This window comes from Hylobates moloch, unplaced genomic scaffold (genome assembly GCF_009828535.3).
Source record: "Hylobates moloch isolate HMO894 unplaced genomic scaffold, HMol_V3 SCAFFOLD_1, whole genome shotgun sequence".
Lineage (NCBI taxonomy): Eukaryota > Metazoa > Chordata > Mammalia > Primates > Hylobatidae > Hylobates > Hylobates moloch.
This window is the reverse complement of record NW_026652276.1, coordinates 227,374,587-227,398,637: the sequence shown is the minus strand read 5'-3', so window position 1 is coordinate 227,398,637 and position 24,051 is coordinate 227,374,587. Positions and strand designations below refer to the sequence as shown.

The window sequence follows — 24,051 nt, the reverse complement described above, 5'->3', positions numbered from 1 at the left end:
CTGACCTCGTGATCCGCCCGCCTCGGCCTTCCAAAGTGCTGGGATTACAGGCGTGAGCCACCGCGCCCGGCCTGTGAATTATATCTTCTTAAAAACAGATACTTAACTGAAAAGTCTAATAGAGCTGATGAATCAAAACAGATTCCAGAATATTCAGAAGATATCTTTTTCAGGTTTATAAGCAAATATCTCCTTGCATTCTTTATTACAACACAGAAATGTATCCATCTCTTAATTAAGGAAAATGATTTTCTAAACATCTGGAAACATCACTAGATTTATTTTTAGGTAAGTGGAATCTAAGTACTTTCTTATTATTTGGCTAAATGCTAATAAGTTAGCTAAAATATGACTTCTGTATTTTGTGACTAAATTCTCATTTATTACCTAAGTGTTTCACTTCTTATTTCAAATTTTTTGCTATATTCAAAATGTTTAATTATTAATATAGTTTATTATTAAATACAAATCATTGTTGATAGGGAAATTACATTTTATTCTAGTATTATTATTATTACTCTTCATACAACATTAGTTCTTACATGTCATGTCAACATACAGAATCTAAAATGACAATCGGGATTTATAACCTATAGCATATATAGACAATTTCATATAGGATTTCACCTTCACTTTCCAACCTTTAGAATTTGAAGAGGAAAATGTGAAATGTGCACATTTATTATGAAAATCATCAACCATTATTAGTTTACTTAGAGCTATACCTGCTTCAATTTTTAGATGTCTCATAAAAACCTCTAAGGTCTAATATTCATTTTATCCTTAGTACAGCAAAAAAATTCTGGATTAAAAAAGATATTTAATGAGCACAGATACAGATATCAATTATTTGATACCAGATAAAGCATTACCTCCACACAAGCATCCCCAAAATTTAGAATAGTGGGACCAAAAAATCAAAACAGACTGTTCAAAAATGCCTACTCACTGTATTCTTTTCTATTAGAGAAAGTTATATATTACATTAGCCAGTGTTTGCTGGTGAGCAAATTACTCCTTGATAATAAAAGGTAAAGAGTAAAAAAAAAAAAAAAATGGGCTGTGTCTGCAGACCAGCACATTAAAGCACTCCAGGTTTCATCATGAAATTTTTTTCTGTAGTAATGAAGTCTATTTATGTACAAACAGTGCTGAAATAGGGCAAAGAGAACTCCAATAGCTAATATCAGAATGAGTTAGAGAAAAAGCACATTTCTTGTCCTTGCAACTCAGTAGAGTGACTTGCACACCTTGATATGTCTTTGGAAGGAAAAAGATATATACACGTAGCCCCTGAAACAGGCCTTGGGAGCTCATACATTTAATTACTGTCAGATCCATAGAAAGCTAAAACGGCTTTCCATAAAATATTTAAATATACACTTGTGAGGCCATCTCATTAACAAATCTTGACACTATCTTGTCAGGTAGGGAAGTTATAACAATGCAGATAAAATTGCACGTGACACTGTCTTGTAGGAAACTCTTTTGATCATCTACCTACCTGAACAGGAATTTTGCCTTTTTTTCTGTAGTATTCACAAGGAGCAGCACACATGCTTTTTGCCCTTGTCTGTGAGCTCTAAAGTTGTCAATAAGCTTTGGGCTACCCTACCTGGAACAACTCAGTTTCCACAGAATTTATGAAAATGAAAATTATTGCAGTATTTTTCAAAAAGAACTATAATACCACAGCGGTGCTGAGCTAATAATCAGAGCTTTGGAAAGGATTAACTTACTTTACTGGAAAAGAAACACTCAAATTTTTATGAGAATATCCATGAGGAATGTAACACGAGCTAGTCCTTCTTTCTTTTCACTCAAGATAAAGTGTGAAATGTGAAATATATGTAATTGGGCATGGAATAAACAGAAAGATCCCCAGGGTGAAGATAGCACAAAGAATTTCACTGTGATGACTTCCAACATTAGAAGTAACCACAGAGAGGCTGGGCGCGGTGGCTCATGCCTGCAATCCCAACACTTTGGGAGGCCGAGGCGGGCGGATCACGAAGTCAGGAGGAGATCGAGACCATCCTGGCTAACGCGGTGAAACTCTGTCTCTACTAAAAATACAAAAAATGAGCCGGGTATGGTGGCGGGCGCCTTGTAGTCCCAGCTACTTGGGAGGCTGAGGCAGGAGAATGGCGTGAACCTGGGAGGCAGCCCTTGCGGTGAGCCGAGATCACGCCACTGCACTCCAGCCTGGGCAACAGAGCGAGACTCCGTCTCAAAAAGTAAATAAATAAATAAATAATTAAATAAAATAAAAATAAAAAATAAAAAGAAGTAACCACAGAGAAAAAACAAGATGGGAACTTGTGATTTGCCTGACTTTGGAACACTCATAAATAATCTCATTTAATCCTAACAGTCACACCTTGGGATAAATATTAATACCATATTATCTCCATTAAGTTCAGGAAGTAAATTGCTATTGTCATACAGCTGGAAACATGGGAACCAGATTTCAAACACAAGCCTGTTTGGCTTCAAAGCCCAACATCTTTCCTCTACAGTATTTGGAAAGAGCTTTCCAAGTAGTACACTGGTTAAAAGTCGGTTTCTGTCTACTAAAAATCAGTAGAATCTGTAAAACCTCTCCTGAGGAAGAGGTATAGAAACTATGATTTTTTGAATCAAGAATCTGTATGCAGACTTCACAAGTATGCAGCAAAATAAGAGAAAGATTTTAAACCTGCTTAATTTAGAGTAGAACATAGGAACAAATATTGTTAGAGCAATAGAAGCAAGCATAGTTTATGAAAAAAATGTTTTTAAAGTTTGAACATTGGCCGGGCGCAGTGGCTCACGCTTGTAATCCCAGCACTTTGGGAGGCCGAGGCGGGCGGATCACGAGGTCAGGAGATCGAGACCACGGTGAAACCCCGTCTCTACTAAAAAATACAAAAAATTAGCCGGGCGCGGTGGCGGGCGCCTGTAGTCCCAGATACTTGGAGGCTGAGGCAGGAGAATGGCGTGAACCCGGGAGGCGGAGCTTGCAGTGAGCCGAGATTGCGCCACTGCACTCCAGCCTGGGCGACAGAGCGAGACAAAAAAAAAAAAAAAAAAAAAAAGTTTGAACATTAAGCAATGAAAGAGATTGATAATCCTATACGATCAGTAAATTAATGACAATATAAAGAAACTGCTCCTTTGTATTAACAAAAGAGGTGGACTAAAATGTCTACCTGTCTGCAGGAAATTAAGAGAATAACAGAAAAAGGATGAGGAGAAACGGACAAGAACACAGCCAGAGATACTGCCTTATCCAGATCTGACTAAAGGTTTTGTTGCTACCCTAATTAGGAACTTTTAATAATAGATTATGTATGCTGTTCATAGTGTGGTTTCAGCTTTTCATCAATCCTTCTGTCATCTCTACTATATCTTTTGGAAAGCCTGAAGTTAAAAGAAAACATTTGGGTCTACTTGACATGGGTGGATCTATCCAATCACCTCTGTAATCAAGATGCTGGTGCCCTGATTGATCATACTATGTGCCAAGACGGGTCAGAATCTAGGTGCTAATTGGATTAAGGTATACACATTTCTTGAAATAAAATATTTGGAGTAAATTTTACTTTTCTACATTGTCAAATTTGAAAAATACTTTCATATATAAAAAATGCTTTAAGTTACAATTATATCTGTTTGAATTAAACTAAGTTTTAAACCACATGGCACTAATAAAACTGTTTTTAAAAGTTAAAGTGCCAATCTAGTGGGTTTTCTGATATGTGCTTGACACTACTTAGAATAACCAGGAAAGAATATATAGCTTGATAATTTAGTGCAACAATAAATTTAAGTAAAACTAAATTATATCAAAGTGTAATTCTACTTTAAAGTTTCTTTTCATCAAATGCAATGAAGACAGGTAAATTATAATCTAATAATTAAGACTACATAGATTTTAACTAATTTCAAATATAATTAAATTGATTTTCAAATCTGACTACATTTATTGTTTTAGAAAATTGCTTTGAAGGTATTCATATAGTCTACTAATTGTTCCTTTTATTTAACATGTGATACTTTAAGATAAAAAAGTAGGACAACATATATTATTATTATGTGACATTTTAAAAATAACTTTTGTTTATAAAGAATGCAGTATGCCAAGCCAGACAAAAAATGAATTCCTGTATTGGGCTATTCCTGACACATTCTTATCATTCTAGTGTCTAGTGTTGTTCCTATACTGTTTATTACAGAAGGGTGGCAGAAGTCTGTTCTCAATTTCGTTTTTGTCATGCAATTTTATTATCTATTCACAACTATAAAGTATGATTACATCCCATCACTTAAACCAGGAAATAACTAAGGTTGCTGTCTATAGTTTCCTGTGTAGTTCTAGTCAGTTGCTATGAAAGTAGAAGCCATAAGTTCATTAAAAAATAAAAAATAAATAAATACAATGAGTTATATATGTGTGTCAGAGGATGGATATTTTTCTTTTAGCTGTTATCTCAGACACAGAAGTCCAAAAGAATGCTTATACTATGAAGATCTTTCTAGGATCATAGAAAAATAAAGTTGCAGGGGGAAGGGTTATAATCCAACTAGGTTACTTGTAAATCTTGTAAATATTCTACTTTTTCTTTTTGTTTTAATTGTAATATTAATTTTTGTTTGTTTGTTTGTTTGTTTGTTTGAGAGGGAGTCTTGCTCTGTCACCCAGGCTGGAGCGCAGTGGTGCGATCTAGGCTCAATGCAACCTCCGTCTCCCCGGTTCAAGCCATTCTCCTGCCTCAGCCTCCCGAGTAGCTGGGACTACAGGCGCCTGCCACCATGCTCAGCTAATTTGTTTTGTAATTTTAGCAGAGACGGGGTTTCAGGGGTTTCAGGAGTTTCACCGTGTTGGTCAGCCTGACCTTGTGATCCTCCCGCCTCCTGACCTTGTGATCCACCTGCCTCAGCCTGCCAAAGTGGTAAATATTCTACTTTTTTAGTGGAATCTTTCAAGATAAGAGCCCTTCCACTAAAAGTCAAAAAATTTGAGAAATAATTTTAATTTTTATTTATTTATTTATTTATTTTTCGAGACGGAGTCTCGCTCTGTCGCCCAGGCTGGAGTGCAGTGGTGCAATCTCGGCTCACTGCAAGCTCCGCCTCCCGGGTTCACGCCATTCTCCTGCCTCAGCCTCTCTGAGTAGCTGGGACTACAGGTGCCCGCCACCACGCCCGGCAAGTTTTTTTTGTATTTTTAGTAGAGACGGGATTTCACCGTGGTCTCGATCTCCTGACCTCGTGATCCGCCCGCCTCGGCCTCCCAAAGTGCTGGGATTACAAGCATGAGCCACCGCGCCGGGCCGAGAAATAATTTTTAAAGAAAAAATTACTATGAGATACCTTTTATTTTCGTATGAAATAACAAAATACCTAGCCACTTGCTTCATGGAAATTGAAAGATAAAATCTTCATTAAAAATATGAAAGGTCATCTCCCCTTAGGAGAATTCCAGTTGTGCCTTGGAGAGCATTTATTGCTATGCATTCACTCTCATTAAAACGATGATGCTATCTTAAGGAAGACTGAAGCTGCTAGTTCAAGGACTGCAGCACCCAGCTGTAATAACAAAGCTGATGTTCACTGCCCAGAGCCTACACCAGCAACAGGCAACCTGCCTGGTGGGGGCCTGGCCCGCTGTGCCTCAATTGCAAGGAGGCTGCAGCCATTACGGAGGCACTGTGTGATCTGCCGGTAAATATGCATGAGAAGCTAATTTGGACGATTCAGTGAAAAGTAAGTGTTTTGATGAGGAAGACTGAAATAACAAGAAGGGAGGAGTGAGGAAATGGGATAAATATACCATAATCCTTGATTACTCTGCAAATATAGCAGGCATGAGAGTTTATCTTTTCCTTAAAGCTTGCAGTTTTATTTCCTTTCATATTTGAAGTATGGCATGGGCCACTGGGAGAAAGGAGTCAAAACCACTCACATCGTTTATTCTAAAGAGAAAATGAACAGCTCATGTGCAGACTTCTTCTAACAACTTTAAAAATCATCGTGTATGCCTACATTTTGAAGGGATGTTTTTTGTAGCAACAAACTTTCTAATTTACCTATAGAACACAAGTGGTTTTCTGCATCTAATCAGTCTTATTCACTAGCTTTCCACTGATTTTCTATTTTTCAAAAAGCAAATCACTTCAAACAGAGTAAAAAAGCATAGCAATGTGAGTTCCTTACCCCCATATCTTTATTATCTCTGAAACTATAGTACTATTTCATTAACTCTAACATGGACTAACTTAACAGATCCCTGGAAAGGATCCCTGGAAAGGGATCTGTTATTTAACATTAACATTAACAAAAAATAAAATGGCTATGAATATACTTTCAGGTGAACAGAATAAATGCCTAAATAGGAGTAATTTTTTTAACTGAATTTCTCTAAATTATACCAATAGTCGAAATTGAAAATGTGTACTCAGCACATGAATAAGTAGATCTATACAATTTCTTACAAAAGATTTTCCTTGTATAAGCTGTACCTCTCAGAAACCTTGGAAATACATATCTTGCCCTTAATGTCGTGTGTGTGTGTGTGTGTGTGTGTGTGTGTTTAACTTTACAAATATCTAACTCTAGTATTGAACAAAGCAGAAAAGGCAATTTGAATTTAGTGAAAATAATAAGCCTTAGAGTGAAAGGAAAAGGTAGACTGAAATATTATAGTAGGAGAAACACTAGATTAGAAATCAGAAGACCTAAGTTTAGGCTTTGGGTAAACTCCTAGCCATGTCATCTTGAGCAGTCACTTAACTTCTAGATGCTCAGTTTCTTATCTATAGAATATGTATAATAAGAGATCATATTTTGCTTATGGGGTTCTTAGGAGTATCAAATTCAATGATATATGTAAACATATTTTGTAAACTACTAAGTACTATAAACACATTATTTGTTTTTGTAAATGTAATTGGTAGCGTCTGACATGCATGTCTTTGTAGCTGTTTTCTCATCAGGAAAATGGAAGGGATGGGGTTAAATGCTCTGTCTAGAGTTGTTAAGAGATCCAAAATTACTTTTTTAAATCAAAAACGGATCATGGGCTGAAGGCATGGGATATAGTAGTAAAGTCAAAGAAAAAGGACTAAAAATACAGGGAGATGGATATCAGTGTGCTGGTGCTACTGTGGTGTGTCGGAAAAGGAGGAGGTGACCATGAATACACATGCTATGTTAAAAGGTTTTGTCAATAAAATTATTTCAGGAAGAATTATGACTTAATTCAGATACCAAAAATTACCAGGAGTGTATACTAATGGCCATGTGAGCCTTGGACTTAATGGCTTGTCAATCTCTTTGTGTAACTCTGATTGTCTTTTATTAAATTTAGATCTTCTTTCTTTCCTTCTCATTTCTAACTTTATTCAGTTTACAAATCCTGCCGTTTGTCTTCATGTACACATAATATGTGTAAGTACATGTGAAAACCTGCCCACAACATACCATTGATTGTAGCTTCTGGATTCTAAAATATGTTCTGACACAAAGACACAAAGTCATATAATTGATGGCCAGGAGGGAGGTCAAGCTTCTAAGGCCAGGACTATAAATCCAAATTAGAAAATAGCGTAAATACAGCAGCTGTCTGATTTTCATTGAGTAGAGAAAACTCTGAGTTTTTCCAGAGAAAAGTAAAGAAAATTGGCAAAAGAAGAAATCCATTCATTAACAGACTGTGAAAATCTACCAATGATCCATTACTCCTTATGTTGTGGACAGCCAAAAAATGAGTTCCTCAAATAAAATTGAAGTAAGCTATTCTGAATATATGTTTATACATATTTTTAATTTTTAAATAATATACTATATTTATATATACTATATACTATAATATTACATGTTGCATTATATAATATTTATTTGCAAACTACATTATATAATATATATTTGTTATATAATATACAACTCTAATATATAATTATATATAATATATGAAATATATATAAAATTTGTATATTAAGTACTTACTCTGTGCCAGAAAATATCTCGTTTAATTGTCATAGCTACCCTCTCTGTAACTCAACAGACATAGATATAGATACAGATAAGGAAATAAAGGTGTAGAGAAATTAATTATTTGCCTAAGGTAATATTGACAGTAAAGAGTTGAACAGGACTTCAACCATAGGTCTTGACTCTTATGCACTAAGCAATGTTGCCTCTTTAAAATATCAAGAGGTAACATATCATTATTAGCCCCTACTTTTGTCCATGTAGCTGGTCTCTGTGTTCCCAAGATACTTTTCTCCTGGAAAATTGTACATTTACTTCTACAAAATGTTAACAGAACTTCTAAATATCAGCCAGAACTTCCTTTCTGATTAGTTGATTAAATAATAAGCACTTGGATCTCCAGCCTTGCCTATTGGTTGATGTGTAGAATTTACACAATATGGGTATTTGACTTATACATTAATGCTGGACATGAGAGGGGAAATACAAGAATCTCAGCAATATCTCTGCTCCCAAGATGTTGTAAGGCAAGATCACCAGGTAGTATCTCCATGGGCAAACATCTCTGAATGAATTAGGGAGACAATGTTCCATTTATTGGTTGACTGTTACTGTCTTTCCCGACAAGTCAGCCACAGCTTATAAAGGGAATTGATAATGTGGGTTTGTGGCTGAAATGAAAGATTCTTTGAACGGCAAAGTGGCGTAACCTCTATAAGCTTTTCTCAAAATTAATTCCTTCGAACTGGTCTTAAGATATTGCATTGACTGTTCTCATGATGCTAGCAGACACCATAAGATCAAGACGTTTACTTAAATTCTGTGAACCAAACAGGTCTCTGGCTGTACTATATTATATTAGGACTCCAGGAAAACCAAGACTACTAAGAATGTTTCCAGGTACCAGCAACCGGTAGTAAATAAATATTGACTAGATCATTTCTATGTGTCAATTTCTATAACATGCTCACTGGAGGATACTGAGAAAGTAGACAGCCTGTTTTGCCTCAGGGGTCTGATGGTAGGCAGTATTAATAAGACCATAAGTTGAGTCTCTAAGTTCCCAAATGAGAAAGGTAAAACTGGGATAGTTCATAGTGTAATGGTTTGGAAGTCTTCTTTGAATATGTGGCTTTCAGTTGGCCTTGAAGGATGATTAATATTTAAAGGACAGGAGAAAAAATGAGATCTTCCAGCCACGAGGAAATGCAAGAATATAGTTGCAGAATTGACAGCATTGGTCATATTTAAGGAATAACAACGAAACAAAACATTTGGCTGTAACAGAGGGTCTGTGTTGCCTAGGGTATTCCTGCAAACTTAACTGCAAAGTTAATCAGTTAACTTCCATATTTTCTTTTAGAGTCACATAAGAATGATTTAAAATTCTGTGTGTGCAACTAGCTATGTAACCTTGAACAAGTTAATTTCTCTAAAGTTTTATTCTCTGTCTGTAATATTAGAGCACTTTCTCACAAACTAGGGGAGTATGTGTGTGTGATTCTATATATAAAAAACCTAATAGAGTGTTTGCTGTGTAGTTTAGGCAACTAAATGTTGTATTTAAGTAATAATAAATACTACAGCAGGCTTGAATTAAATCCTCACTAATTTGAAGTTTTACTTTCAATCAACTGATTGAATTGTAAAATTCCTTTTTGATTAAATAAAAAAACCTAGAAATTTAAATTCAATTTTAGCCATAGATTTAGTGAAAAATATATTTTGGAAACTGTATTTTTTGTTTCATTATCATAAAAATGAAAGATAATGACCATGTAATCTGACTGAGGTTTCAGGGACATGCACAGTAGCGTTAAACATAATTTAATCAATGTTAAATCATAGTTGCCATTAAGTGTTGAGACAAAGCCCAGTCTTAATAAATTTAATCAATATTTCTTTAAAGTCAGAATATTGCTACCACATTTTAGCATTTATTATGTATTTGCCTTTAAATGCTTCATGTTGTTCCTTGCTCAATTTAAGTTTTGTTTATCAAGTACACTTTCTGTAAATTAACATGTATGTTTTCTATATTTGGTATTTAAAATTGAAAGGCTAACCTTTTTAATTTTTTTAGAACAAGTTTTAATTAATGGAAGACTAGAATCTTATTTTTGAAACTTACCCTATCAACAAAATGAGCAATTTTTTTAAATATAAGTAAAATTTATTTTAATATCATTTTCCCAAAAAGAAAAACTCATATCTAAATTAAATCTATTATAATGTAAAAGTCTTTTATACCAAGTCTATTAAACAGCCAGAGCAGTTTTATAACAATTCAAGTCTTCTGTTTAAGTGGTCAGTGGAATTAAGAGTGGTGATTTAGAAACAAGTTAAGGAGATTCAAAAATGTTTTTGGGCCGGGTGCAGTGGCTCGTGCCTGTAATCCCAGCAGTTTGGGAGGCCAAGGTGGGAGGATTGCTTGAGCCCAGGAATTTGAGACCAGCCTGGGCAACGTTGCGAAACCCCATCTCTGCAAAAAAATATAAAAAATAACTGAACATGGTGGTGTGTGCCTGTGGTTCCAGCTACTCAAGAGGCTTAGGTGAGAGGATCACTTGAGCTGGGGGAGGTTGATGCTGCAGTGAGCCATGATTGCATCACTGCATTATGACCTGGGAGACAGAGCCAGAAACTGTCTCGAAAACAATAAACAACAATAACAACAACAAAAATTGTAGGAATAACTTTTACTTTTAAAAGTTGCCAGAATTTCATACCATTTTCACCACTAGTATCACTGACTATGGAGGAGGAGGTCATTGTGGAGTTTGTGGAGTTTCTTGGTTTCATTTTTTGTTTTGAGACAAGGTTTGTCTCTGTCACCCAGTCTGAGTGCAGTGGTTCAATCACTGCTCACTTCAGCATGGAACTCCTTAGCTCAAGTGACGCTCCTGCCTCAGCCTCCCAAGTAGGTAGGACTATAGCTGTGTGCCACCATGCCTTGCTAATTTTTTTTTCTAAAAAATGTAGAGACAGGGTCTCATTATGTTGCCTAGGCTAGTCTGGAACTCCTGGGCTCAAGTGATCCACCTGCACTGGCTTTCCAAAGTGTCAGGATTACAGGTGTGAGCCACTGTACCCGACCTTATTGTAATTTGTTTCAGAAGAATCTCTCTATTCTGACCTGTGTGCCATACTTTTGTAATGGCCCCTTTTATATACGCTGGCCAGTCAGGTAAATTCTGGTTGTACGATTTAGATATTGCCTTCGGGGGTGGTTGAAAAGTCTTATAGACATAGTGGGGGTGGGTCCTCTTCTATTGTCTTCTACACAATTTTCTATTATTAAAGAAAATATGGAAGGAAAATGTAGAAGGCACTCTTAAGGATGGTCAAGACAACCTGGATGATGATGGGCAATTTCTTTCTACCTTTGACATTATAATGCAGACATGTTTTTAAAAATGTTTGTGATTGTGTGTTTATAATATATAATTGACACTAGAGTTGTGAGCTTAAGGAAGGTTTCACTGAATTCCTTATGTAATGAAGGCTGGAATTGTTCTAGCATTCAGTAAATTCATTTCATCAGGAACTGTTCTGATAAGACAACCATGAGAAATAAGTCAAGGTCCCTTGAATTGAAATGAAAGAGGAAGACCAATAGATGATCAAATAATGACAGAAGAGTATGTTGAAGCTTTGGAATAGAGAGAAGTACTAGATGCGGCTGGAGACAGGCAATGGAAGTGGCTGACATTTCCTTGGTTAGAAAAAGACGAAGGGAAGGTCAGGAACTTCTCTTTAAAGATGTCAAACATTACTCTATAAATATGAAAACTGACATATTCTCACTCTACTCACTTGACACAAAAGTATCATCTCTTTCTCCTCTAATATAGCAGAATTCTGAAGGGAACTCAGGGATGATCAGCAAGAGTAGAGCTTAGGTTGATAGCTGTGCATAGTAAAGCTGGAGAAATATTTAGCCATATATGAAATGCTTATAAGAAACTCTTAGCCAAATATATATATATATACAGACACATATATATACATATAAAACATATATGTACATATATACACACATGTATATACACACATATACATACACATATACATATATATATATGTATATACACCATCATAATAAATAACCTGGCTTTTTTAAACCTCTAACGATTGAGAGTAATTTATATAATTTTATTTGTACTTGCACAAACTCATTGGCATTAAAAAGAACCCATGAAGCAGGACTCTTATTTAACACACTTTCCACCTGCCTGCATCTTGACTTGGTGGACGCAAGATAGAATCAGATAGCAGTCTATTTACCCTGCAAAGGAATTCAGTGTAGGGAAGTGAGATTAATATAATAACCAAATTCCGGCTAGAATTTACTGCAGTGTCTGCTACTGTTTTATTAGAAAATGATTACGTTTCTGCAAGCAAATAAAAGTGTTTTAACTGGTGAAAGATAATTATTCATTTTAAATACAGAAAAAATGGCTAAAACTATAATTTGTGGGAAGAGATGACACGACAAAGGTATAGATACGTAAATGTGTGTGGGTGTGCAGGAAGGAGAGGGGCATTTAAGTTCCATGTATTTAATGTAATTGTGTCATTTTTTGTATGTAATTTAAATGACAACAGCATTCATCAAATAAAACTTATTTATCCAAAGCAAAATGAAGTGGTCTTTGACATTGCATAAAACAAGGAGAATGGATGATTAGCAATGGGCTGAAATATATCCAAAATATGATTGAAATAAATATCAAACTTATGATATTCAAAAAGTATTTTGTTATACAGGCACTTTCCACAATAATTTGTATAATGCCTTATACATAGGAAATAAAATAATTCGATTTTTCTGTTTCTTTTTTTATTTTTATTTTATTTATTTATTTGAGACAGAGTCTTGCTCTGTTGCTGGGCTGGAGTGCAGTGGCGTGATCTCAGCTCCCTGCAACCTCCGCCTCCTGGGTTCAAGTGATTCTCCTGCCTCAGCCTCCCGAGTAGCTGGGACTACAGGCGCACACCACCACACCCAGTTAATTTTTATATTTTTAGTGCAGACGGGGTTTCACCATGTTGGCCAGGATAGTCTCTATCTCTTGAATTCGTGAGCTGCCCACCTCGGCCTCTCAAGGTGCTGGGATTACAGGCATGAGCCACCACATCCAGCCAAATTAATATTATTTTAATTGATAAATTATATACATTTATGGGGTACAATGTGATATATATGTGTGTGTGTGTGTGTGTTTATATGTATATATACATATCACACAATGTGAAATGATGGTCAGGTATTTGAAACCTACTCTCTTAGTTATTTTGAAATACTCAATATGTTATTATTGACTATAGTCATCCTGCTGTGCAGTAGATCTCAAAATATCTTTCTCCTGCCCAACTCAAACTTTGTTGTTTGTTATATTTTTAAAAACATTATTTTAAATGCATATTAGTTTTATGGGACAGTTGGCAAATCTTTGAAAAACTCATACAATAAACATACTGCAGAAATTGTCAGGATTTGAGATGCCAATCAAAATCCCACACTCAGGCAACAGAGATGAACCTAGTAGACATTGTGCTAAGCGAAATAAGCCAGACACAGAACAAATACTACATGGTACCACTTAAGTGATGAATCTAAAGTAGTTAATAGAAGCAGAGAGTGGAACGGTAGTTGCCAGGGGTGGGATCAGGAGAGATATGGGAGAAGACAGTGTTAGTCAAAGAATACAAAGTTTGGTTTTCCAAGATGAATAAGTCTTAGAGATACAGCATCCACCTAGGGTTAACAGTACTGTGCTGTGTGCTTAAAAATTTGCTAAGAATGTAGCTCTTACATTAAATGTTCTTATTTCCCCCCCAAAATCATAATAATAATAAATAAATAAAAAGGAAGAAGGAAACTTTTGAAGTTGTTGGATAGGGTTATAACAGATTGTGGTGATGGTTTCAAGGGTCCATACTTGTCTCCAACTTTGTTGAGTTGGATACATTAAATATGTAAAGTTTTTATATGTCAATCATACCCAAATAAAGTGGTGTTAAAAAAAAAGTACATGCCAGATGTGGTTCTTATAATCCATCAACTATGCTGATACATAATAACCTCCAAAATTTTCATTATCATCATGCAGAAAGGCAATGATTTCTCATTACTGAAATTTCATGAGTGACATAAAACGTGGACTTGCTAAGATACCACGTGGGGCCTCTGTCATGTGCACAGCATGTCCCAGCACCTAGAGTGTCACTTCCACTCTTCACCCCGGTGCCTCAGGCTATGAATGTTCACAAGTCCTATGAGCAACCTCTTCCAGAAGATGCTTTGGCCTGATTCCAACTACAAGGTAACCAGGTCCTGCTAATAGAAAACTGTCACATCTGTCTAAGTGAAACTGTCATGCCCGGAGTTTGTCACAGTACTAAAAAACACAAAGGTTGAGACTTAATTAAACTTACAGGGTAGATTGTATTACATTTTCTGTTTCATTGCTACTAAGTGTTTGAAAATGTTGCAGAATTTGATTGTTGTGTTTTTACCCTCATTTTAACATGAGATGATAGTGTGATCAGAAAATAGAACTATAACTCTCACCTCTAACAAAAGGCTACCAAAGGATATCGAAAATAAATGTATCAATTGTAAACAACAAAATTAAATTAGGTCAATTTGCAACCTAGACAATCACACACAGGGAGCATACAAATATTCTGGTTTGCCTAATTAGTGAGTTAGAAAATAGTTAATCAGTCAATAAAGAAGCACTGGGTACTGGCAAGTCTCCTAGACTGAATATTAAGACATGTAGGATCTAGTTTTATTCTCATCTGATTTGAGCCAATAGAAATTTCTCATAAGGCTTTTAACTTTCTGAGAATTCTAAACTATATGACTTATTAGGCCTCTTATCAGCACTAAAAGTCTTTAATTCTATACGTTTTACCAAAGAAGTTTGGTATATATGGTTAACTGTATACTCTAATAGACAATAGAATTAATTATAAAGGCACAACTTTTCTGGAAAGACCTTAGAGAATACAGTGAGATTCACCTGCTACCTTTCCTTCTGTTGGTTCTAATAATGAACACCAAAAAAATTATCATTAGCAGTTTATAATAGTTTTCCACACCACCAGCTTGGGAGGGTAACAATATAGTACATACTGCCCCTGTCTTCTTAGTCCTCTCCTTTCAAAAATTCCTGTCTTATCCTCTCCATAGTTTCTTTGCCTTCATAATCTAAATATCAGGAGTGAGTTTAGTCCACAATCCTTCCCTTACAGCTAATGGCACTGTTGGGAGAAGAGTCGGAAAGCATGTATACCAATCAAACAGATCATTTGGAAAATAATCATTATTATGTACAACTGCATTAATTTAAATTGTATGTTGATTGGAAATATGTTTTGTCGGTTGTAAAGTGATGCCCATATGCCTACTCCAATTCTGAATATATGTACAACTTTAAAAGAGTTATTTCCCTATGTGTTTAATCAACCAGAATAATCTGAAAACAACCTGGGCTTGTAGAGCAATATCCCTCAGGGCTAAAGCTCCCATATTTCTCTTCCATGTGGAATTAACTGTACTGGAAGCTAATCCCTTTCACCGAGGCAAGGGAGATTTACTAAATAGTGCCAGCTCACCAAAGGTCAGATTTCACTAACTCTTTTCATTCTTATGCTGCCCTCCCTGCCCCTGTAAATATTACACTTTGCTTCCTAAACAAACTATGGCAGCCATTCTTATGGGTAATGTTTGTTTTAGGTAAACATCAGTTTCAGTGAAATGATTAGAATTTTCAATAATCTTGTCTTCTCTATATGAGTTTTTCTCACCGGAGCTTCTTAATTGCCTTAGTATTTCTGCCTTGCTTCTTTTGTTCCTGGAGGTGTTATGATCAGAAGATTAGGGACAGAGAAGTAAAAGAAAGTAAAACAAAGAGAAGAAGGAGAATTAACATTTATTAGGCACCTATCATAATACGCTGTTCTACATAATTTACATGTGTTATGTTATTACCCCTCCTATCAGAACTGTGAGGTAAATATTATTTTCCCTATTTTTATCTCACTTAAAACAACGTGAGATTAAGCAATTCATCCAAAGTCACACAGCTACCAAGAGGCAGATCCAGAAGCCAAGACCATGTCTGTCTGGGATGCAATCCCCTGTACTTCCTGTGGTGTTTTGCTGCCCTCTCCTTATTCTAAGTACTTTAAAGGAATACAGTAGTTTTAGGTTACACAGGTATTTTTCAAAGCAAGTTTTAATTACTACTTGAGAAAAAAAAAAAAAAAAGACTGACATTATACATTAGAAAAAAGTATAACGGTGAAATATTCCATTTCTTTGTGCATTTGTTGAAAGAATATTTGTTGGAATCCAATCAACGTTGCTGATAAAATATTGCTATGTAATAAAATAATTAGACATTGCTATTTAACGAAGTTTATTAAGAATTACAGGTGTGGAAACCTGCTCTCTTTTTTGAGAGTGGATTGTATGCTAGGCACTGAGCTTCAGCTTTACAGACAACATTAATCACTCAATCTTTGTAACACTTCTATTAGAAGAGTCTATAACCATCACTTTTACAAGAAAAAAAATGTGTATGTTGGAGAAGTTAGACATGTTCTTCCAGGTCACCCAATATGAATTGGCAGAGCCAAGATTTGTACTCAGTCCTTCTGATGCCAAAGGCTCTGTTTTTCTACCACACAATCAACTTTCCCTCAGATGTGGTACCACTTGCTCACCCACACACGTTTTTTGGATGGTGATTTCATTAAACATAATACTGTTTTGTAGTCTTTTATTGTTCTCTAAATGTTTACATATGTAAGTGTACCTCTCCTACAGTCTACAGTCTTCCTCGTGGCTTCTTTTTTGTGAATTAGGTGTTGAAAAGTGATAGATATCGGATAGATAGATAGATAGAGAGATAGATAGATAGATAGACAGACAGACGATACAGAATAGATTACATATAGATGGATAGATCGATAAATAGATGAGATAGATTAGATAGATAATTCCGTAAATAGATGATACAGAATAGATGATAGATAGATGGATAGAATAAAAGATTAGATTAGATAGATAGATAGACAGATAATAGATAAAGTCGTACGTTAGTCTAATGCATGACTTAATTAATGTTAATCTAAAGCAAAGGTTTCTTTTCAAGGTGGGGGTGAGACGGTGTGGGAAGGTGTGTCTGGAATTGCTGATGTAGCAGTTGTCACACAGCATCTTTAGCTTTTCAGGTGATTGTACCAGTGCTCTTTGAAGGAGAAAGAAAATGGGAAAGAGGGACTCATGAATGGAGGGGTCTATGCCATTCACTCCACAATGCCTGCTGAGCAATAGAGGAGGCCGAGTTGCTGAGGGAAGAGTAAGAAACCTGTAATAAAAGGATCAAGATTCCATCCACTATCTCTTATTTGGCAAATAAGTTAACCTCTCTTTGCCCCATTTTCTTTATTTGGAAAATGGGACAAATAATACGTAAGTAGATCTCAGGATGATTATGAGGTTCAGTGCGAAAAAAGGAGGTGAAATGCAACTTATGGACACTCAAGTGCTATATACGTGCAATTTCCCCATTTTCACCCTGGCTAACGCCTATTTTGTTAAAAAGGTCTTGCTGGCTCTTACGCTGCCTTACCTCGGGGACTCTGTGCAGTGCACACCACCTGCCTGGGCAGCTGTCTGTGGTCGGTACCCTGCACACCAAGTTTAGAGTGAATAATAGCAAGAGCTGGTAGCACGGCCAGCCTGTGAGCTGTGTCCACTGCTCTGCAGAAAAGCAAATAAGTCAAACAAACACTCTTCAGAGAGCCAAAAATCTTTTAAACATTATACCATCCTTCATCTCCATGTACAATGTAACACAACAAACTAACAGAGAATAGAGAGGATTTCAGAAAAAAATATGTGGGACTTTTGAGGAATTTGTAGAGGAAAGACATACAAATAGCTAAGCATGTAATTTTTTTTAAAAAAGTATTACAATTTTCTTAATATGAAGGATTGCAAAAAAATAGTTACCAAAAATGTGTTGATATGGGTTTTAATTATTATGGAGCAAAATATTTTTAAGACAACTTATTTTGAAATCCACATGAACCCAATCTAACGGTTCGAGGCTGAAAAATGATTTCCACACATGACAAATACTGTCGTTAGAAGCTATAAAAATGAGTATTTTTTACAGGCATCAGATCTCACTAGTTCAAAGTAAAAGCACTGGCAGAGCTATATGCCGAGACAGGAGGTCAGAAGGCGGCCTCAAATGGTTCCAGCAAGGCTCCAGTGATTTGCAGATACTTTTTGGCCTTAGATTCGACGTTAGTTAACACTGCATTCTCATCAGCTTGAAGGAGATGAATCGGTGTTAATACAGATATCTGACCAACAAATGGAATGTCCAAAAGAACAACTTTTTAACTGTTTTATATGGGGCTGTGTGTGTGTCCAAACATTTCATGTATTTATTTCAACCAAAGGCACAATAATAATGTTCATGTCAGTAAAAAAGAACAAATCACATCATTTTATATTCACCTATTAAAGCCAGCACTTGTGGAAAACTATGGCGGTCATGAGTACGCAGACAGCATAATTCTCACTTCTATTATAGAAGTGAGAAGAGCTCACACTTACGTATGAATGTATTTTTTTTTTAAGAAACAAAACCTCAACATTTTTAGAATGTTCCATTGAAATGTTCACTATGTGATATAGCAACTTTTGAAAATATATTTGCATAGTAATCTTTTTATAATATCCTACATTGGATTAATTTTAATTTTCTTTCAAATGTAAATGAAATTGTTAGTCCAACTTTTATGAATACCAATTATTTCCCTGAAGAGAATGCAAATTGGCCTTTCCTATCTAAAAATAGACAAAAAGTGCATCTAATTAAGTCCCTTCTAAATTTTAAATGTGAATAATTAAGATGAATTATAGGAAAAACACTTATCTATTTCATTTAATTTTGTCTTGGTATATATCTAACACTAAACATTAAGTGAGAAACATTCAAAACAAATAAAGGTACCGATAGAAACTAATTAGAATTTACATCAGTACTTTTGATATTCTCAGAGCTCAAAAGAAAAATCCATATATAGATTATATAAGATATAAAAGAATGGAGTTTTCTATAGACTTCTTCCATGTTATGATTCAAGAATGAACATAAATATATGCTGTAGTATTTCAAATATAATTAGAATGATTTCAAATATTGTCATAACATAATTTCATATATTCATGTATTTGACAAATATCTACTGAGTACCTATTATGTATCAGATACTGACATATCAGGGGATATAACAGTGAACAGAAGACACTAAAATACATGTCTCAAAGAGCTTTCTCTCCAGTAGAGAGAAAGTAATATTCACAATTATTATCAAAAACCGCAAATACTTTGCACCAACTTAATAACATAGTACAATTGGGAATATGAAAAAGTTTTGGAGAGAAGGGGTAAAATTTTAGACAGTGTGGCAAAGTAAGCCTTTACTGGAAAGTGGCCTTTGGAATGAAGATAGGAAGGGAGTGAAGGGAATGAGGGAGCCAGACATGCATTTATCTGAGGAAAGGCTTTTCAGGCTGAGCGCATTGCGTGCATGTACGATGTCGGGAGAATGCCAGGATGTTCCTAAAGCAAGGGGACCACGTGGGTAAAGGAGAGAGCAGAGGGGAAGAGTCAAAACAGATGAAGGCGGGGAGGTAATGGGGGCACAAACCAAGAGGGGTCTCACACATTACAGTAAGGGCCTTTGATTTTAACTCTAAGAGAGAAGGAAAGTCATTAGAGGGTTTTGAGGCGGGAAGTGCTGTAATCTGACTTAAACTAACAGGATCTTTCTGGCTACCATATTGTGGGTAGGAGCAAAAACAGGAATTTAAAGGTCTACCGTAATAATCCAGGTGAGAAAAATCGAATGGTAGCTTAAATTTGGTTGGTTAGAAGTGATCAAACCCAGAATATATTTTGAAAGTAGTGTGGAGTTAATGCGTTAGGTCTAAGAGAGAAACTGAGAAGAGACAAGGATAGCACCAAGATTTTTGAGCTGCAAAATGAAAAGAATGAAATTGTATTGAGTCAGAGAAAACTGAGGAAGGCACTGTTGGGGGTGGGGAATTTTATCTAGGATTCATTTGGCAGAAGAATAACTTTTTATAATATTTTTCAGAATCTTATTGTTTCTGACATGTGGGAAGAAAACTTTATACAATAGTATTTAGGCATGATAAAGCTATAATGAATATATAATAATAGTTGCAACTTTGCTTAAAATGCTTCAGTATTTCTTCGTGGCTGTTAGAATGGTGTGAATTCCACAGAGTATTATAGGACCCTTCATGAGCCCAGCTTATATCAGTTGCATTTTTTATCTATTTCTAGTGACATATATAAATATATTTTTTTCATTATGTCAGTAATCTGTAGTTGAAATTGAGGAGATTGTATCTTACTCATCGCATACGTTAAAATGATTATATCATATGAGCTGAATAACTCAGTACTAATCAATGCAGTCTCTTTCTCTGAAAAGGTGGGGGGAAATGGAAGGAGAAAGAAAAGAGGGAAGAAAAGAGATGAGAAGAAGGAGAAAAATAAGCTTTGTTTATGGTCATATGCTGCCCACCACAAAAGCTTGCTCAGGAGCTGGACTCTGTACAAATGTGGTCCTGCGGTATAGATCATACATAGACCAGAAAATAAATAACACTACTTATATAACAAAAGATAAGGCATGGGTTTCTTTCATTCATTTTTTTTATGTCTTTTGGCCTCTTATTCTTTTTTTTATTATTACACTTTAAGTTTTAGGGTACATTCACAATAGCAAAGACTTGGAACCAAGCCAAATGTCCAACAACGATAGACTGGATTAAGAAAATGTGGCACATATACACCATGGAATACTATGCAGCCATAAAAAATGATGAGTTCACGTCCTTTGTAGGGACATGGATGAAGCTGGAAACCATCATTCTCAGCAAACTATTGCAAGGACAAAAAACCAAACACCGCATGTTCTCACTCATAGGTGGGAATTGAACAATGAGAACACATGGACACAGGAAGGGGAACATCACACACCGGGGCCTGTTATGGGGTGGGGGGAGGGGTGAGGGATAGCATTAGGAGATATACCTAATGTTAAATGACGAGTTGATGGGTGCAGCACACCAACATGGCACATTTTGAAACTGAAATCATTTGACTCTGAGCAGGATGTTCGTACTACATGGTGTAAACATCCACCAGAATTTCCTTATACCAGCTTCTCTTGACTCCAAACATATTCATTATGATCAGATGTGCCTTACTAAGACTCCACTGCCATCTTATTACCCCTTAGTGAAGAATCTAAAATATTTACATTATCAAATCACACTTTCCACCATTTACAAATTTTCCCGCAATCATGCCTGTCAACATGGTATTATTCTTATTTTTTCCCTCCTGCTTATAAACCTCTCCTCCCTGTCTGGGCCTTAGTGTATTCCAGATTCTCTTCAGGTGTCATTTAATTCATGAAGCATCCCCTGAATATTCATCTTCAATGTCCTGTGGAACATGTTTAAAAATAATGGTTCCAAGTGTCTTATTAATTAGCTTGTTTATGGAATACCCTCTATGTACAGGCTCTATGCTGATCATTGCAAATAGAAAAAGAGAGAGAATAAGTTCTTAAATAAGTTCTTGGTCTAGTATATAAAATGTCTTAATACTTAATTAGAATCAACTGTGATACATACAAACATTGTAATTGCACAAGTTATAGTCATAATACACAGAGGGAAATAATTGTTGGCATTTTGGAAAAAGGAAAGGGAAAAATAGACACCACACATGTGTGCACACATACACATATTTTATTTAAGCAGCAAGGTTTCCAAATCAGGAACTCTATGTTTTTCAGAGGAGAGTTTCCCAAGCACCCATATTATCAGAACCATCTCGGGTACTTTATGAAAAAAAAAAAAAAAAAGATTAATGGACCTCACTGCTATAAAGTTAGACTCTGTAACTCTGAATTGCTGCCCATAGGATCTATATTTTAAAAGCGCTCATTTTAATGTCAATGATGAGTTGAGTCTGGTTACCAGAAGAGTCTCGGGCAAATCAGGTCACCCTACTTGTAGGTTGCAGATTGGTGACCCTTAGGTACATGGGGGCATAACTTATTTCTATCAACCATGAAGGTTTGCACAAAAACTCAACTGATCTTCAAATAACACAACTATCAAATCTACTAGTCCCGTTCCCATAAGTTTCAACAATCCAAATTTAATCCCTTTAATTTTTATGTTTGAAAACTTAGAAGTGATTGCTTTTGACTGGAGCTTTTTAGGTTCCAGGCTTTTCTTTTTGATACTTACTTTATGTGGATCAAATTCATTGAACCTTAGAATATCAGACTAATAAAAACATGGAGACTAAATCAATAGCACAGCATTAAGGTCATCCTCAACCTGTTATAGTGTTGATTCTACTGCAGGTGTGATGTCCTTGACAGGGAGGTTGATATACGGATGGTTGTGTTGTACTTTGACAGGCTTCTGCTTCTCAGGGCAAAGAGTTTTCAGCAAATGATTGTTTTACCGGTTGACGTTCTTTCAATCTTTTACTCTTTCTTGGGAAAGTTCAGTGTGCTGTGTCCCCAGATTAACAGGATAAACCTACGTTAATAACATTTGTTTGAATCTACTTCAAAGTCACATAAACATGAGTTTATAGAAATTATAGCCTCCTTCTGTGAAACTCAAAATAGTTTTTAAATAATAATTTTTGTCATAGCCCTTATGACAGAGAGGCTGCAAACAGATATATGCGTATTCCACAATCTGAGAGGCACAATCAGGGGTTCAAGTGACTTAGCCTAAACGATTAATCAAAATAATTACTAATGTTTCCTAATAATACCCGAGGTTTTCAATAACTTATGAAAAAAAGTATTTTCCTTACAGTACAGATATTTAAAATATATGATCATATTTTTGTGTAAAGATTTCCTTAATATTGATTCAATATAAACAAATAAGATACATTTTGCTCTGGCAGAATTAAATCAAAATTAGAATGTATCTGCAATTGAAATACTAAAAATATCAAATAATTACAGTAAAGACATAACAGAACTTAATCTGGCATGTGCTGTCAATTTATTAATTTAAACTGTTCATCCTAAGCATATGCATCTCTCATAAAATGTATAGTGTTAAAATTCTTGTTAAAATGGCTTGATGCCAAAAATAGGAAATTGGGTAAAGACAGTCTCTTTAACAAATGTTGTTGACAAAACTGAACGTACACACACACACACACACACACACAAAGGAAATTGGGCTCTTATACCACACATACAAAAATCAATTCAAAATGGATTAAAGTCCCAACTATAAGACCTGAAACTATAAAATTCCTAGATGAAAACATATGGGAAAAGTTTTATGACATTAGTCTTGGCAATAATTTCATGACTCGGACACCTAAAGCACAGGCAACATAACCAAAAATAGACAAGTGGGAATATATCAAACTAAAAAGCTTCTGTACAGCAAAGGAAACAATCAACAAAATGGAAAAAAAAAACCTAGAGAATGGGAAAATATTTCCAAATCTTATATCTGATAAGTGATTATTTCCGAAATACATAAGAAACTCCAACTCAATAACAAAAACAACAATGATAACAAAAACTTTAAAATAACAACAACAAAAATGAGCTAAGGACTTGACCAGACTTTCATCCAAAGAAGACACACAAGGGCCCAAAGGCCTACAAAGAATTGCTTAGTGCCACTAGTCATCAGGGAAATGCACATGAAAACCACAATGAGACACTACCTCACTTCTCTCAGGATGGCGATTATGAAAAAAGCAAAAGGCATGTGTCTTAATAGTGGAATGATTTATGTTCCTTTGGGTATATACCCAGTAATGGGATTGTTGAGTCAAAAGTATATATTCTTTGCAGCACTATTCACAATAGCAAAGACCTGGAATCAACCTAAATGCCCATCTGTGATAGACCGGATAAAGAAAATGTGGTACA

General features: G+C 35.5%; 1 long non-coding RNA gene across 2 annotated transcripts; it reads left to right on the top strand.

The window, feature by feature from the left end:
- Positions 1 to 93: 93 nt before the first annotated feature.
- LOC131381172 (uncharacterized) lies at positions 94 to 22,762 on the top strand. 2 transcript variants are annotated; one of them, XR_009209714.1, is made up of 3 exons: positions 94 to 288; positions 3,402 to 3,512; positions 20,539 to 22,762. It is a non-coding gene; the product is annotated as an uncharacterized LOC131381172 (long non-coding RNA). The 2 variants fall into 2 exon arrangements; XR_009209713.1 differs by having other exon boundaries at positions 3,402 to 3,541.
- The last annotated feature ends 1,289 nt before the right edge of the window (positions 22,763 to 24,051 follow it).